At 45.5% G+C, this 9,455-nt stretch overlaps 1 protein-coding gene and 52 non-coding genes across 54 annotated transcripts in view; 1 reads left to right on the plus strand and 52 right to left on the minus strand.

The window, feature by feature from the left end:
• Window positions 1-9,455, plus strand: part of pla2g6 (phospholipase A2, group VI (cytosolic, calcium-independent)) — a 31,366-nt gene that overhangs the window by 17,805 nt on the left and 4,106 nt on the right. The window lies entirely within an intron of this gene.
• On the minus strand, window positions 41-112 carry trnac-gca (transfer RNA cysteine (anticodon GCA)). Its single transcript has one exon. It is a non-coding gene; the product is annotated as a tRNA-Cys (tRNA).
• On the minus strand, window positions 223-294 carry trnac-gca (transfer RNA cysteine (anticodon GCA)). Its single transcript has one exon. It is a non-coding gene; the product is annotated as a tRNA-Cys (tRNA).
• trnac-gca (transfer RNA cysteine (anticodon GCA)) lies at window positions 403-474 on the minus strand. Its single transcript has one exon. It is a non-coding gene; the product is annotated as a tRNA-Cys (tRNA).
• trnac-gca (transfer RNA cysteine (anticodon GCA)) lies at window positions 584-655 on the minus strand. The gene has a single exon. It is a non-coding gene; the product is annotated as a tRNA-Cys (tRNA).
• On the minus strand, window positions 766-837 carry trnac-gca (transfer RNA cysteine (anticodon GCA)). Its single transcript has one exon. It is a non-coding gene; the product is annotated as a tRNA-Cys (tRNA).
• On the minus strand, window positions 946-1,017 carry trnac-gca (transfer RNA cysteine (anticodon GCA)). The gene has a single exon. It is a non-coding gene; the product is annotated as a tRNA-Cys (tRNA).
• On the minus strand, window positions 1,127-1,198 carry trnac-gca (transfer RNA cysteine (anticodon GCA)). Its single transcript has one exon. It is a non-coding gene; the product is annotated as a tRNA-Cys (tRNA).
• On the minus strand, window positions 1,317-1,388 carry trnac-gca (transfer RNA cysteine (anticodon GCA)). The gene has a single exon. It is a non-coding gene; the product is annotated as a tRNA-Cys (tRNA).
• On the minus strand, window positions 1,500-1,571 carry trnac-gca (transfer RNA cysteine (anticodon GCA)). The gene has a single exon. It is a non-coding gene; the product is annotated as a tRNA-Cys (tRNA).
• On the minus strand, window positions 1,682-1,753 carry trnac-gca (transfer RNA cysteine (anticodon GCA)). Its single transcript has one exon. It is a non-coding gene; the product is annotated as a tRNA-Cys (tRNA).
• Window positions 1,864-1,935, minus strand: trnac-gca (transfer RNA cysteine (anticodon GCA)). The gene has a single exon. It is a non-coding gene; the product is annotated as a tRNA-Cys (tRNA).
• Window positions 2,045-2,116, minus strand: trnac-gca (transfer RNA cysteine (anticodon GCA)). Its single transcript has one exon. It is a non-coding gene; the product is annotated as a tRNA-Cys (tRNA).
• trnac-gca (transfer RNA cysteine (anticodon GCA)) lies at window positions 2,225-2,296 on the minus strand. Its single transcript has one exon. It is a non-coding gene; the product is annotated as a tRNA-Cys (tRNA).
• Window positions 2,407-2,478, minus strand: trnac-gca (transfer RNA cysteine (anticodon GCA)). Its single transcript has one exon. It is a non-coding gene; the product is annotated as a tRNA-Cys (tRNA).
• trnac-gca (transfer RNA cysteine (anticodon GCA)) lies at window positions 2,587-2,658 on the minus strand. Its single transcript has one exon. It is a non-coding gene; the product is annotated as a tRNA-Cys (tRNA).
• Window positions 2,768-2,839, minus strand: trnac-gca (transfer RNA cysteine (anticodon GCA)). Its single transcript has one exon. It is a non-coding gene; the product is annotated as a tRNA-Cys (tRNA).
• On the minus strand, window positions 2,950-3,021 carry trnac-gca (transfer RNA cysteine (anticodon GCA)). Its single transcript has one exon. It is a non-coding gene; the product is annotated as a tRNA-Cys (tRNA).
• trnac-gca (transfer RNA cysteine (anticodon GCA)) lies at window positions 3,130-3,201 on the minus strand. Its single transcript has one exon. It is a non-coding gene; the product is annotated as a tRNA-Cys (tRNA).
• On the minus strand, window positions 3,311-3,382 carry trnac-gca (transfer RNA cysteine (anticodon GCA)). The gene has a single exon. It is a non-coding gene; the product is annotated as a tRNA-Cys (tRNA).
• On the minus strand, window positions 3,501-3,572 carry trnac-gca (transfer RNA cysteine (anticodon GCA)). Its single transcript has one exon. It is a non-coding gene; the product is annotated as a tRNA-Cys (tRNA).
• Window positions 3,684-3,755, minus strand: trnac-gca (transfer RNA cysteine (anticodon GCA)). Its single transcript has one exon. It is a non-coding gene; the product is annotated as a tRNA-Cys (tRNA).
• On the minus strand, window positions 3,866-3,937 carry trnac-gca (transfer RNA cysteine (anticodon GCA)). The gene has a single exon. It is a non-coding gene; the product is annotated as a tRNA-Cys (tRNA).
• trnac-gca (transfer RNA cysteine (anticodon GCA)) lies at window positions 4,048-4,119 on the minus strand. Its single transcript has one exon. It is a non-coding gene; the product is annotated as a tRNA-Cys (tRNA).
• trnac-gca (transfer RNA cysteine (anticodon GCA)) lies at window positions 4,229-4,300 on the minus strand. Its single transcript has one exon. It is a non-coding gene; the product is annotated as a tRNA-Cys (tRNA).
• On the minus strand, window positions 4,409-4,480 carry trnac-gca (transfer RNA cysteine (anticodon GCA)). The gene has a single exon. It is a non-coding gene; the product is annotated as a tRNA-Cys (tRNA).
• trnac-gca (transfer RNA cysteine (anticodon GCA)) lies at window positions 4,591-4,662 on the minus strand. Its single transcript has one exon. It is a non-coding gene; the product is annotated as a tRNA-Cys (tRNA).
• On the minus strand, window positions 4,771-4,842 carry trnac-gca (transfer RNA cysteine (anticodon GCA)). The gene has a single exon. It is a non-coding gene; the product is annotated as a tRNA-Cys (tRNA).
• On the minus strand, window positions 4,952-5,023 carry trnac-gca (transfer RNA cysteine (anticodon GCA)). Its single transcript has one exon. It is a non-coding gene; the product is annotated as a tRNA-Cys (tRNA).
• trnac-gca (transfer RNA cysteine (anticodon GCA)) lies at window positions 5,134-5,205 on the minus strand. Its single transcript has one exon. It is a non-coding gene; the product is annotated as a tRNA-Cys (tRNA).
• trnac-gca (transfer RNA cysteine (anticodon GCA)) lies at window positions 5,314-5,385 on the minus strand. Its single transcript has one exon. It is a non-coding gene; the product is annotated as a tRNA-Cys (tRNA).
• Window positions 5,495-5,566, minus strand: trnac-gca (transfer RNA cysteine (anticodon GCA)). Its single transcript has one exon. It is a non-coding gene; the product is annotated as a tRNA-Cys (tRNA).
• Window positions 5,685-5,756, minus strand: trnac-gca (transfer RNA cysteine (anticodon GCA)). Its single transcript has one exon. It is a non-coding gene; the product is annotated as a tRNA-Cys (tRNA).
• On the minus strand, window positions 5,868-5,939 carry trnac-gca (transfer RNA cysteine (anticodon GCA)). The gene has a single exon. It is a non-coding gene; the product is annotated as a tRNA-Cys (tRNA).
• Window positions 6,050-6,121, minus strand: trnac-gca (transfer RNA cysteine (anticodon GCA)). The gene has a single exon. It is a non-coding gene; the product is annotated as a tRNA-Cys (tRNA).
• trnac-gca (transfer RNA cysteine (anticodon GCA)) lies at window positions 6,232-6,303 on the minus strand. The gene has a single exon. It is a non-coding gene; the product is annotated as a tRNA-Cys (tRNA).
• Window positions 6,413-6,484, minus strand: trnac-gca (transfer RNA cysteine (anticodon GCA)). Its single transcript has one exon. It is a non-coding gene; the product is annotated as a tRNA-Cys (tRNA).
• trnac-gca (transfer RNA cysteine (anticodon GCA)) lies at window positions 6,593-6,664 on the minus strand. The gene has a single exon. It is a non-coding gene; the product is annotated as a tRNA-Cys (tRNA).
• Window positions 6,775-6,846, minus strand: trnac-gca (transfer RNA cysteine (anticodon GCA)). Its single transcript has one exon. It is a non-coding gene; the product is annotated as a tRNA-Cys (tRNA).
• trnac-gca (transfer RNA cysteine (anticodon GCA)) lies at window positions 6,955-7,026 on the minus strand. Its single transcript has one exon. It is a non-coding gene; the product is annotated as a tRNA-Cys (tRNA).
• Window positions 7,136-7,207, minus strand: trnac-gca (transfer RNA cysteine (anticodon GCA)). The gene has a single exon. It is a non-coding gene; the product is annotated as a tRNA-Cys (tRNA).
• On the minus strand, window positions 7,318-7,389 carry trnac-gca (transfer RNA cysteine (anticodon GCA)). Its single transcript has one exon. It is a non-coding gene; the product is annotated as a tRNA-Cys (tRNA).
• trnac-gca (transfer RNA cysteine (anticodon GCA)) lies at window positions 7,498-7,569 on the minus strand. The gene has a single exon. It is a non-coding gene; the product is annotated as a tRNA-Cys (tRNA).
• Window positions 7,679-7,750, minus strand: trnac-gca (transfer RNA cysteine (anticodon GCA)). Its single transcript has one exon. It is a non-coding gene; the product is annotated as a tRNA-Cys (tRNA).
• trnac-gca (transfer RNA cysteine (anticodon GCA)) lies at window positions 7,869-7,940 on the minus strand. Its single transcript has one exon. It is a non-coding gene; the product is annotated as a tRNA-Cys (tRNA).
• On the minus strand, window positions 8,052-8,123 carry trnac-gca (transfer RNA cysteine (anticodon GCA)). The gene has a single exon. It is a non-coding gene; the product is annotated as a tRNA-Cys (tRNA).
• Window positions 8,234-8,305, minus strand: trnac-gca (transfer RNA cysteine (anticodon GCA)). Its single transcript has one exon. It is a non-coding gene; the product is annotated as a tRNA-Cys (tRNA).
• On the minus strand, window positions 8,416-8,487 carry trnac-gca (transfer RNA cysteine (anticodon GCA)). The gene has a single exon. It is a non-coding gene; the product is annotated as a tRNA-Cys (tRNA).
• trnac-gca (transfer RNA cysteine (anticodon GCA)) lies at window positions 8,597-8,668 on the minus strand. The gene has a single exon. It is a non-coding gene; the product is annotated as a tRNA-Cys (tRNA).
• Window positions 8,777-8,848, minus strand: trnac-gca (transfer RNA cysteine (anticodon GCA)). The gene has a single exon. It is a non-coding gene; the product is annotated as a tRNA-Cys (tRNA).
• Window positions 8,959-9,030, minus strand: trnac-gca (transfer RNA cysteine (anticodon GCA)). The gene has a single exon. It is a non-coding gene; the product is annotated as a tRNA-Cys (tRNA).
• On the minus strand, window positions 9,139-9,210 carry trnac-gca (transfer RNA cysteine (anticodon GCA)). The gene has a single exon. It is a non-coding gene; the product is annotated as a tRNA-Cys (tRNA).
• Window positions 9,320-9,391, minus strand: trnac-gca (transfer RNA cysteine (anticodon GCA)). The gene has a single exon. It is a non-coding gene; the product is annotated as a tRNA-Cys (tRNA).

The following is a 9,455-nucleotide window of genomic DNA, read 5'->3' on the forward strand; positions in this document are numbered from 1 at the left end:
AGGACCCTCCTGCAAAAGACAGCATTGCATAGAACTGGGAAGGGGGCACCCAGAGTTGAACTGGGGACCTCTTGATCTGCAGTCAAATGCTCTACCACTGAGCTATACCCCCTTGCCAATAAAGAGGATCTTTCTGGGTATTGGACATAAATTTTTTGGGAAATCCATTTAACCCCAATTTTAGGACCCTCCTGCAAAAGACAGCATTGCAGAGAACTGGGAAGGGGGCACCCAGAGTTGAACTGGGGACCTCTTGATCTGCAGTCAAATGGTCTACCACTGAGCTATACCCCCATATCAGTCTGTAACTTCTTGTGGGAATTGGACACAAATAATTTGGAAAAACAAGTATTCCCAATTTTAGGACCCTCCTGCAAAAGACAGCATTGCAGAGAACTGGGAAGGGGGCACCCAGAGTTTAACTGGGGACCTCTTGATCTGCAGTCAAATGCTCTTCCACTGAGCTATACCCCCTTGACAATAATGAGGATCTTTCTGGGTATTGGACATAAATATTTGGGAAATTCATTTAACCCGAATTTTAGGACCCTCCTGCAAAAGACAGCATTGCATAGAACTGGGAAGGGGGCACCCAGAGTTGAACTGGGGACCTCTTGATCTGCAGTCAAATGCTCTACCACTGAGCTATACCCCCTTGCCAATAAAGAGGATCTTTCTGGGTATTGGACATAAATTTTTTGGGAAATCCATTTAACCCCAATTTTAGGACCCTCCTGCAAAAGACAGCATTGCAGAGAACTGGGAAGGGGGCACCCAGAGTTGAACTGGGGACCTCTTGATCTGCAGTCAAATGGTCTACCACTGAGCTATACCCCCATATCAGTCTGTAACTTCTTGTGGGAATTGGACACAAATAATTTGGAAAAACAAGTATTCCCAATTTTAGGACCCTCCTGCAAAAGACAGCATTGCAGAGAACTGGGAAGGGGGCACCCAGAGTTTAACTGGGGACCTCTTGATCTGCAGTCAAATGCTCTTCCACTGAGCTATACCCCCTTGACAATAATGAGGATCTTTCTGGGTATTGGACATAAATATTTGGGAAATCCATTTAACCCGAATTTTAGGACCCTCCTGCAAAAGACAGCATTGCAGAGAACTGGGAAGGGGGCACCCAGAGTTGAACTGGGGACCTCTTGATCTGCAGTCAAATGCTCTACCGCTGAGCTACGCCCCCATATTAGGCTGTAAAGTCTTATGGGAATTGGACCCAAATAATTTGGAAATTTTGAAAAACATATATTCCCAATTTTAGGACCCTCCTGCAAAAGACATGGAATTGCAGAGAACTGGGAAGGGGGCACCCAGAGTTGAACTGGGGACCTCTTGATCTGCAGTCAAATGCTCTACCACTGAGCTATACCCCTTTGTCAATAAAGAGGATCTTTGTGGGTATTGGACCCAAATATTTTGGAAAAACAAGTATTCCCAATTTTAGGACCCTCCTGCAAAAGACATGGCATTGCAGAGACCTGGGAAGGGGGCACCCAGAGTTGAACTGGGGACCTCTTGATCTGCAGTCAAATGCTCTACCGCTGAGCTATGCCCCCATATTAGTCTGTAAAGTCTTGTGGGAATTGGACACAAATAATTTGGAAAAACAAGTATTCACAATTTTAGGACCCTCCTGCAAAAGACATGACATTGCAGAGAACTGGGAAGGGGGCACCCAGAGTTGAACTGGGGACCTCTTGATCTGCAGTCAAATGCTCTACCACTGAGCTATACCCCCATATCAGTCCCCAACTTTTTAAGGGAATTGGACCAAAATAATTTGTAAAAACAAGTATTCCCAATTTTAGGACCCTCCTGCAAAAGACATGGCATTGCAGAGAACTGGGAAGGGGGCACCCAGAGTTGAACTGGGGACCTCTTGATCTGCAGTCAAATGCTCTACCACTGAGCTATACCCCCTTGCCAATAAAGAGGATCTTTCTGGGTATTGGACATAAATATTTGGGAAAGCCATTTAACCCCATTTTTAGGACTCTCCTGCAAAAGACAGCATTGCAGAGAACTGGGAAGGGGGCACCCAGAGTTGAACTGGGGACCTCTTGATCTGCAGTCAACTGCTCTACCACTGAGCTATACCCCCATATCAGTCCCCAACTTTTTAAGGGAATTGGACCAAAATAATTTGTAAAAACAAGTATTCCCAATTTTAGGACCCTCCTGCAAAAGACAGCATTGCATAGAACTGGGAAGGGGGCACCCAGAGTTGAACTGGGGACCTCTTGATCTGCAGTCAAATGCTCTACCACTGAGCTATACCCCCTTGCCAATAAAGAGGATCTTTCTGGGTATTGGACATAAATTTTTTGGGAAATCCATTTAACCCCAATTTTAGGACCCTCCTGCAAAAGACAGCATTGCAGAGAACTGGGAAGGGGGCACCCAGAGTTGAACTGGGGACCTCTTGATCTGCAGTCAAATGGTCTACCACTGAGCTATACCCCCATATCAGTCTGTAACTTCTTGTGGGAATTGGACACAAATAATTTGGAAAAACAAGTATTCCCAATTTTAGGACCCTCCTGCAAAAGACAGCATTGCAGAGAACTGGGAAGGGGGCACCCAGAGTTTAACTGGGGACCTCTTGATCTGCAGTCAAATGCTCTTCCACTGAGCTATACCCCCTTGACAATAATGAGGATCTTTCTGGGTATTGGACATAAATATTTGGGAAATTCATTTAACCCGAATTTTAGGACCCTCCTGCAAAAGACAGCATTGCATAGAACTGGGAAGGGGGCACCCAGAGTTGAACTGGGGACCTCTTGATCTGCAGTCAAATGCTCTACCACTGAGCTATACCCCCTTGCCAATAAAGAGGATCTTTCTGGGTATTGGACATAAATTTTTTGGGAAATCCATTTAACCCCAATTTTAGGACCCTCCTGCAAACGACAGCATTGCAGAGAACTGGGAAGGGGGCACCCAGAGTTGAACTGGGGACCTCTTGATCTGCAGTCAAATGGTCTACCACTGAGCTATACCCCCATATCAGTCTGTAACTTCTTGTGGGAATTGGACACAAATAATTTGGAAAAACAAGTATTCCCAATTTTAGGACCCTCCTGCAAAAGACAGCATTGCAGAGAACTGGGAAGGGGGCACCCAGAGTTTAACTGGGGACCTCTTGATCTGCAGTCAAATGCTCTTCCACTGAGCTATACCCCCTTGACAATAATGAGGATCTTTCTGGGTATTGGACATAAATATTTGGGAAATCCATTTAACCCGAATTTTAGGACCCTCCTGCAAAAGACAGCATTGCAGAGAACTGGGAAGGGGGCACCCAGAGTTGAACTGGGGACCTCTTGATCTGCAGTCAAATGCTCTACCGCTGAGCTACGCCCCCATATTAGGCTGTAAAGTCTTATGGGAATTGGACCCAAATAATTTGGAAATTTTGAAAAACATATATTCCCAATTTTAGGACCCTCCTGCAAAAGACATGGAATTGCAGAGAACTGGGAAGGGGGCACCCAGAGTTGAACTGGGGACCTCTTGATCTGCAGTCAAATGCTCTACCACTGAGCTATACCCCTTTGTCAATAAAGAGGATCTTTGTGGGTATTGGACCCAAATATTTTGGAAAAACAAGTATTCCCAATTTTAGGACCCTCCTGCAAAAGACATGGCATTGCAGAGACCTGGGAAGGGGGCACCCAGAGTTGAACTGGGGACCTCTTGATCTGCAGTCAAATGCTCTACCGCTGAGCTATGCCCCCATATTAGTCTGTAAAGTCTTGTGGGAATTGGACACAAATAATTTGGAAAAACAAGTATTCACAATTTTAGGACCCTCCTGCAAAAGACATGACATTGCAGAGAACTGGGAAGGGGGCACCCAGAGTTGAACTGGGGACCTCTTGATCTGCAGTCAAATGCTCTACCACTGAGCTATACCCCCATATCAGTCCCCAACTTTTTAAGGGAATTGGACCAAAATAATTTGTAAAAACAAGTATTCCCAATTTTAGGACCCTCCTGCAAAAGACATGGCATTGCAGAGAACTGGGAAGGGGGCACCCAGAGTTGAACTGGGGACCTCTTGATCTGCAGTCAAATGCTCTACCACTGAGCTATACCCCCTTGCCAATAAAGAGGATCTTTCTGGGTATTGGACATAAATATTTGGGAAAGCCATTTAACCCCATTTTTAGGACTCTCCTGCAAAAGACAGCATTGCAGAGAACTGGGAAGGGGGCACCCAGAGTTGAACTGGGGACCTCTTGATCTGCAGTCAACTGCTCTACCACTGAGCTATACCCCCATATCAGTCCCCAACTTTTTAAGGGAATTGGACCAAAATAATTTGTAAAAACAAGTATTCCCAATTTTAGGACCCTCCTGCAAAAGACAGCATTGCATAGAACTGGGAAGGGGGCACCCAGAGTTGAACTGGGGACCTCTTGATCTGCAGTCAAATGCTCTACCACTGAGCTATACCCCCTTGCCAATAAAGAGGATCTTTCTGGGTATTGGACATAAATTTTTTGGGAAATCCATTTAACCCCAATTTTAGGACCCTCCTGCAAAAGACAGCATTGCAGAGAACTGGGAAGGGGGCACCCAGAGTTGAACTGGGGACCTCTTGATCTGCAGTCAAATGGTCTACCACTGAGCTATACCCCCATATCAGTCTGTAACTTCTTGTGGGAATTGGACACAAATAATTTGGAAAAACAAGTATTCCCAATTTTAGGACCCTCCTGCAAAAGACAGCATTGCAGAGAACTGGGAAGGGGGCACCCAGAGTTTAACTGGGGACCTCTTGATCTGCAGTCAAATGCTCTTCCACTGAGCTATACCCCCTTGACAATAATGAGGATCTTTCTGGGTATTGGACATAAATATTTGGGAAATTCATTTAACCCGAATTTTAGGACCCTCCTGCAAAAGACAGCATTGCATAGAACTGGGAAGGGGGCACCCAGAGTTGAACTGGGGACCTCTTGATCTGCAGTCAAATGCTCTACCACTGAGCTATACCCCCTTGCCAATAAAGAGGATCTTTCTGGGTATTGGACATAAATTTTTTGGGAAATCCATTTAACCCCAATTTTAGGACCCTCCTGCAAAAGACAGCATTGCAGAGAACTGGGAAGGGGGCACCCAGAGTTGAACTGGGGACCTCTTGATCTGCAGTCAAATGGTCTACCACTGAGCTATACCCCCATATCAGTCTGTAACTTCTTGTGGGAATTGGACACAAATAATTTGGAAAAACAAGTATTCCCAATTTTAGGACCCTCCTGCAAAAGACAGCATTGCAGAGAACTGGGAAGGGGGCACCCAGAGTTTAACTGGGGACCTCTTGATCTGCAGTCAAATGCTCTTCCACTGAGCTATACCCCCTTGACAATAATGAGGATCTTTCTGGGTATTGGACATAAATATTTGGGAAATCCATTTAACCCGAATTTTAGGACCCTCCTGCAAAAGACAGCATTGCAGAGAACTGGGAAGGGGGCACCCAGAGTTGAACTGGGGACCTCTTGATCTGCAGTCAAATGCTCTACCGCTGAGCTACGCCCCCATATTAGGCTGTAAAGTCTTATGGGAATTGGACCCAAATAATTTGGAAATTTTGAAAAACATATATTCCCAATTTTAGGACCCTCCTGCAAAAGACATGGAATTGCAGAGAACTGGGAAGGGGGCACCCAGAGTTGAACTGGGGACCTCTTGATCTGCAGTCAAATGCTCTACCACTGAGCTATACCCCTTTGTCAATAAAGAGGATCTTTGTGGGTATTGGACCCAAATATTTTGGAAAAACAAGTATTCCCAATTTTAGGACCCTCCTGCAAAAGACATGGCATTGCAGAGACCTGGGAAGGGGGCACCCAGAGTTGAACTGGGGACCTCTTGATCTGCAGTCAAATGCTCTACCGCTGAGCTATGCCCCCATATTAGTCTGTAAAGTCTTGTGGGAATTGGACACAAATAATTTGGAAAAACAAGTATTCACAATTTTAGGACCCTCCTGCAAAAGACATGACATTGCAGAGAACTGGGAAGGGGGCACCCAGAGTTGAACTGGGGACCTCTTGATCTGCAGTCAAATGCTCTACCACTGAGCTATACCCCCATATCAGTCCCCAACTTTTTAAGGGAATTGGACCAAAATAATTTGTAAAAACAAGTATTCCCAATTTTAGGACCCTCCTGCAAAAGACATGGCATTGCAGAGAACTGGGAAGGGGGCACCCAGAGTTGAACTGGGGACCTCTTGATCTGCAGTCAAATGCTCTACCACTGAGCTATACCCCCTTGCCAATAAAGAGGATCTTTCTGGGTATTGGACATAAATATTTGGGAAAGCCATTTAACCCCATTTTTAGGACTCTCCTGCAAAAGACAGCATTGCAGAGAACTGGGAAGGGGGCACCCAGAGTTGAACTGGGGACCTCTTGATCTGCAGTCAACTGCTCTACCACTGAGCTATACCCCCATATCAGTCCCCAACTTTTTAAGGGAATTGGACCAAAATAATTTGTAAAAACAAGTATTCCCAATTTTAGGACCCTCCTGCAAAAGACAGCATTGCATAGAACTGGGAAGGGGGCACCCAGAGTTGAACTGGGGACCTCTTGATCTGCAGTCAAATGCTCTACCACTGAGCTATACCCCCTTGCCAATAAAGAGGATCTTTCTGGGTATTGGACATAAATTTTTTGGGAAATCCATTTAACCCCAATTTTAGGACCCTCCTGCAAAAGACAGCATTGCAGAGAACTGGGAAGGGGGCACCCAGAGTTGAACTGGGGACCTCTTGATCTGCAGTCAAATGGTCTACCACTGAGCTATACCCCCATATCAGTCTGTAACTTCTTGTGGGAATTGGACACAAATAATTTGGAAAAACAAGTATTCCCAATTTTAGGACCCTCCTGCAAAAGACAGCATTGCAGAGAACTGGGAAGGGGGCACCCAGAGTTTAACTGGGGACCTCTTGATCTGCAGTCAAATGCTCTTCCACTGAGCTATACCCCCTTGACAATAATGAGGATCTTTCTGGGTATTGGACATAAATATTTGGGAAATTCATTTAACCCGAATTTTAGGACCCTCCTGCAAAAGACAGCATTGCATAGAACTGGGAAGGGGGCACCCAGAGTTGAACTGGGGACCTCTTGATCTGCAGTCAAATGCTCTACCACTGAGCTATACCCCCTTGCCAATAAAGAGGATCTTTCTGGGTATTGGACATAAATTTTTTGGGAAATCCATTTAACCCCAATTTTAGGACCCTCCTGCAAAAGACAGCATTGCAGAGAACTGGGAAGGGGGCACCCAGAGTTGAACTGGGGACCTCTTGATCTGCAGTCAAATGGTCTACCACTGAGCTATACCCCCATATCAGTCTGTAACTTCTTGTGGGAATTGGACACAAATAATTTGGAAAAACAAGTATTCCCAATTTTAGGACCCTCCTGCAAAAGACAGCATTGCAGAGAACTGGGAAGGGGGCACCCAGAGTTTAACTGGGGACCTCTTGATCTGCAGTCAAATGCTCTTCCACTGAGCTATACCCCCTTGACAATAATGAGGATCTTTCTGGGTATTGGACATAAATATTTGGGAAATCCATTTAACCCGAATTTTAGGACCCTCCTGCAAAAGACAGCATTGCAGAGAACTGGGAAGGGGGCACCCAGAGTTGAACTGGGGACCTCTTGATCTGCAGTCAAATGCTCTACCGCTGAGCTACGCCCCCATATTAGGCTGTAAAGTCTTATGGGAATTGGACCCAAATAATTTGGAAATTTTGAAAAACATATATTCCCAATTTTAGGACCCTCCTGCAAAAGACATGGAATTGCAGAGAACTGGGAAGGGGGCACCCAGAGTTGAACTGGGGACCTCTTGATCTGCAGTCAAATGCTCTACCACTGAGCTATACCCCTTTGTCAATAAAGAGGATCTTTGTGGGTATTGGACCCAAATATTTTGGAAAAACAAGTATTCCCAATTTTAGGACCCTCCTGCAAAAGACATGGCATTGCAGAGACCTGGGAAGGGGGCACCCAGAGTTGAACTGGGGACCTCTTGATCTGCAGTCAAATGCTCTACCGCTGAGCTATGCCCCCATATTAGTCTGTAAAGTCTTGTGGGAATTGGACACAAATAATTTGGAAAAACAAGTATTCACAATTTTAGGACCCTCCTGCAAAAGACATGACATTGCAGAGAACTGGGAAGGGGGCACCCAGAGTTGAACTGGGGACCTCTTGATCTGCAGTCAAATGCTCTACCACTGAGCTATACCCCCATATCAGTCCCCAACTTTTTAAGGGAATTGGACCAAAATAATTTGTAAAAACAAGTATTCCCAATTTTAGGACCCTCCTGCAAAAGACATGGCATTGCAGAGAACTGGGAAGGGGGCACCCAGAGTTGAACTGGGGACCTCTTGATCTGCAGTCAAATGCTCTACCACTGAGCTATACCCCCTTGCCAATAAAGAGGATCTTTCTGGGTATTGGACATAAATATTTGGGAAAGCCATTTAACCCCATTTTTAGGACTCTCCTGCAAAAGACAGCATTGCAGAGAACTGGGAAGGGGGCACCCAGAGTTGAACTGGGGACCTCTTGATCTGCAGTCAACTGCTCTACCACTGAGCTATACCCCCATATCAGTCCCCAACTTTTTAAGGGAATTGGACCAAAATAATTTGTAAAAACAAGTATTCCCAATTTTAGGACCCTCCTGCAAAAGACAGCATTGCATAGAACTGGGAAGGGGGCACCCAGAGTTGAACTGGGGACCTCTTGATCTGCAGTCAAATGCTCTACCACTGAGCTATACCCCCTTGCCAATAAAGAGGATCTTTCTGGGTATTGGACATAAATTTTTTGGGAAATCCATTTAACCCCAATTTTAGGACCCTCCTGCAAAAGACAGCATTGCAGAGAACTGGGAAGGGGGCACCCAGAGTTGAACTGGGGACCTCTTGATCTGCAGTCAAATGGTCTACCACTGAGCTATACCCCCATATCAGTCTGTAACTTCTTGTGGGAATTGGACACAAATAATTTGGAAAAACAAGTATTCCCAATTTTAGGACCCTCCTGCAAAAGACAGCATTGCAGAGAACTGGGAAGGGGGCACCCAGAGTTTAACTGGGGACCTCTTGATCTGCAGTCAAATGCTCTTCCACTGAGCTATACCCCCTTGACAATAATGAGGATCTTTCTGGGTATTGGACATAAATATTTGGGAAATTCATTTAACCCGAATTTTAGGACCCTCCTGCAAAAGACAGCATTGCATAGAACTGGGAAGGGGGCACCCAGAGTTGAACTGGGGACCTCTTGATCTGCAGTCAAATGCTCTACCACTGAGCTATACCCCCTTGCCAATAAAGAGGATCTTTCTGGGTATTGGACATAAATTTTTTGGGAAATCCATTTAACCCC

Source organism: Stigmatopora argus, chromosome 7 (genome assembly GCF_051989625.1).
Source record: "Stigmatopora argus isolate UIUO_Sarg chromosome 7, RoL_Sarg_1.0, whole genome shotgun sequence".
Classification (NCBI taxonomy): Eukaryota; Metazoa; Chordata; class Actinopteri; order Syngnathiformes; family Syngnathidae; genus Stigmatopora; species Stigmatopora argus.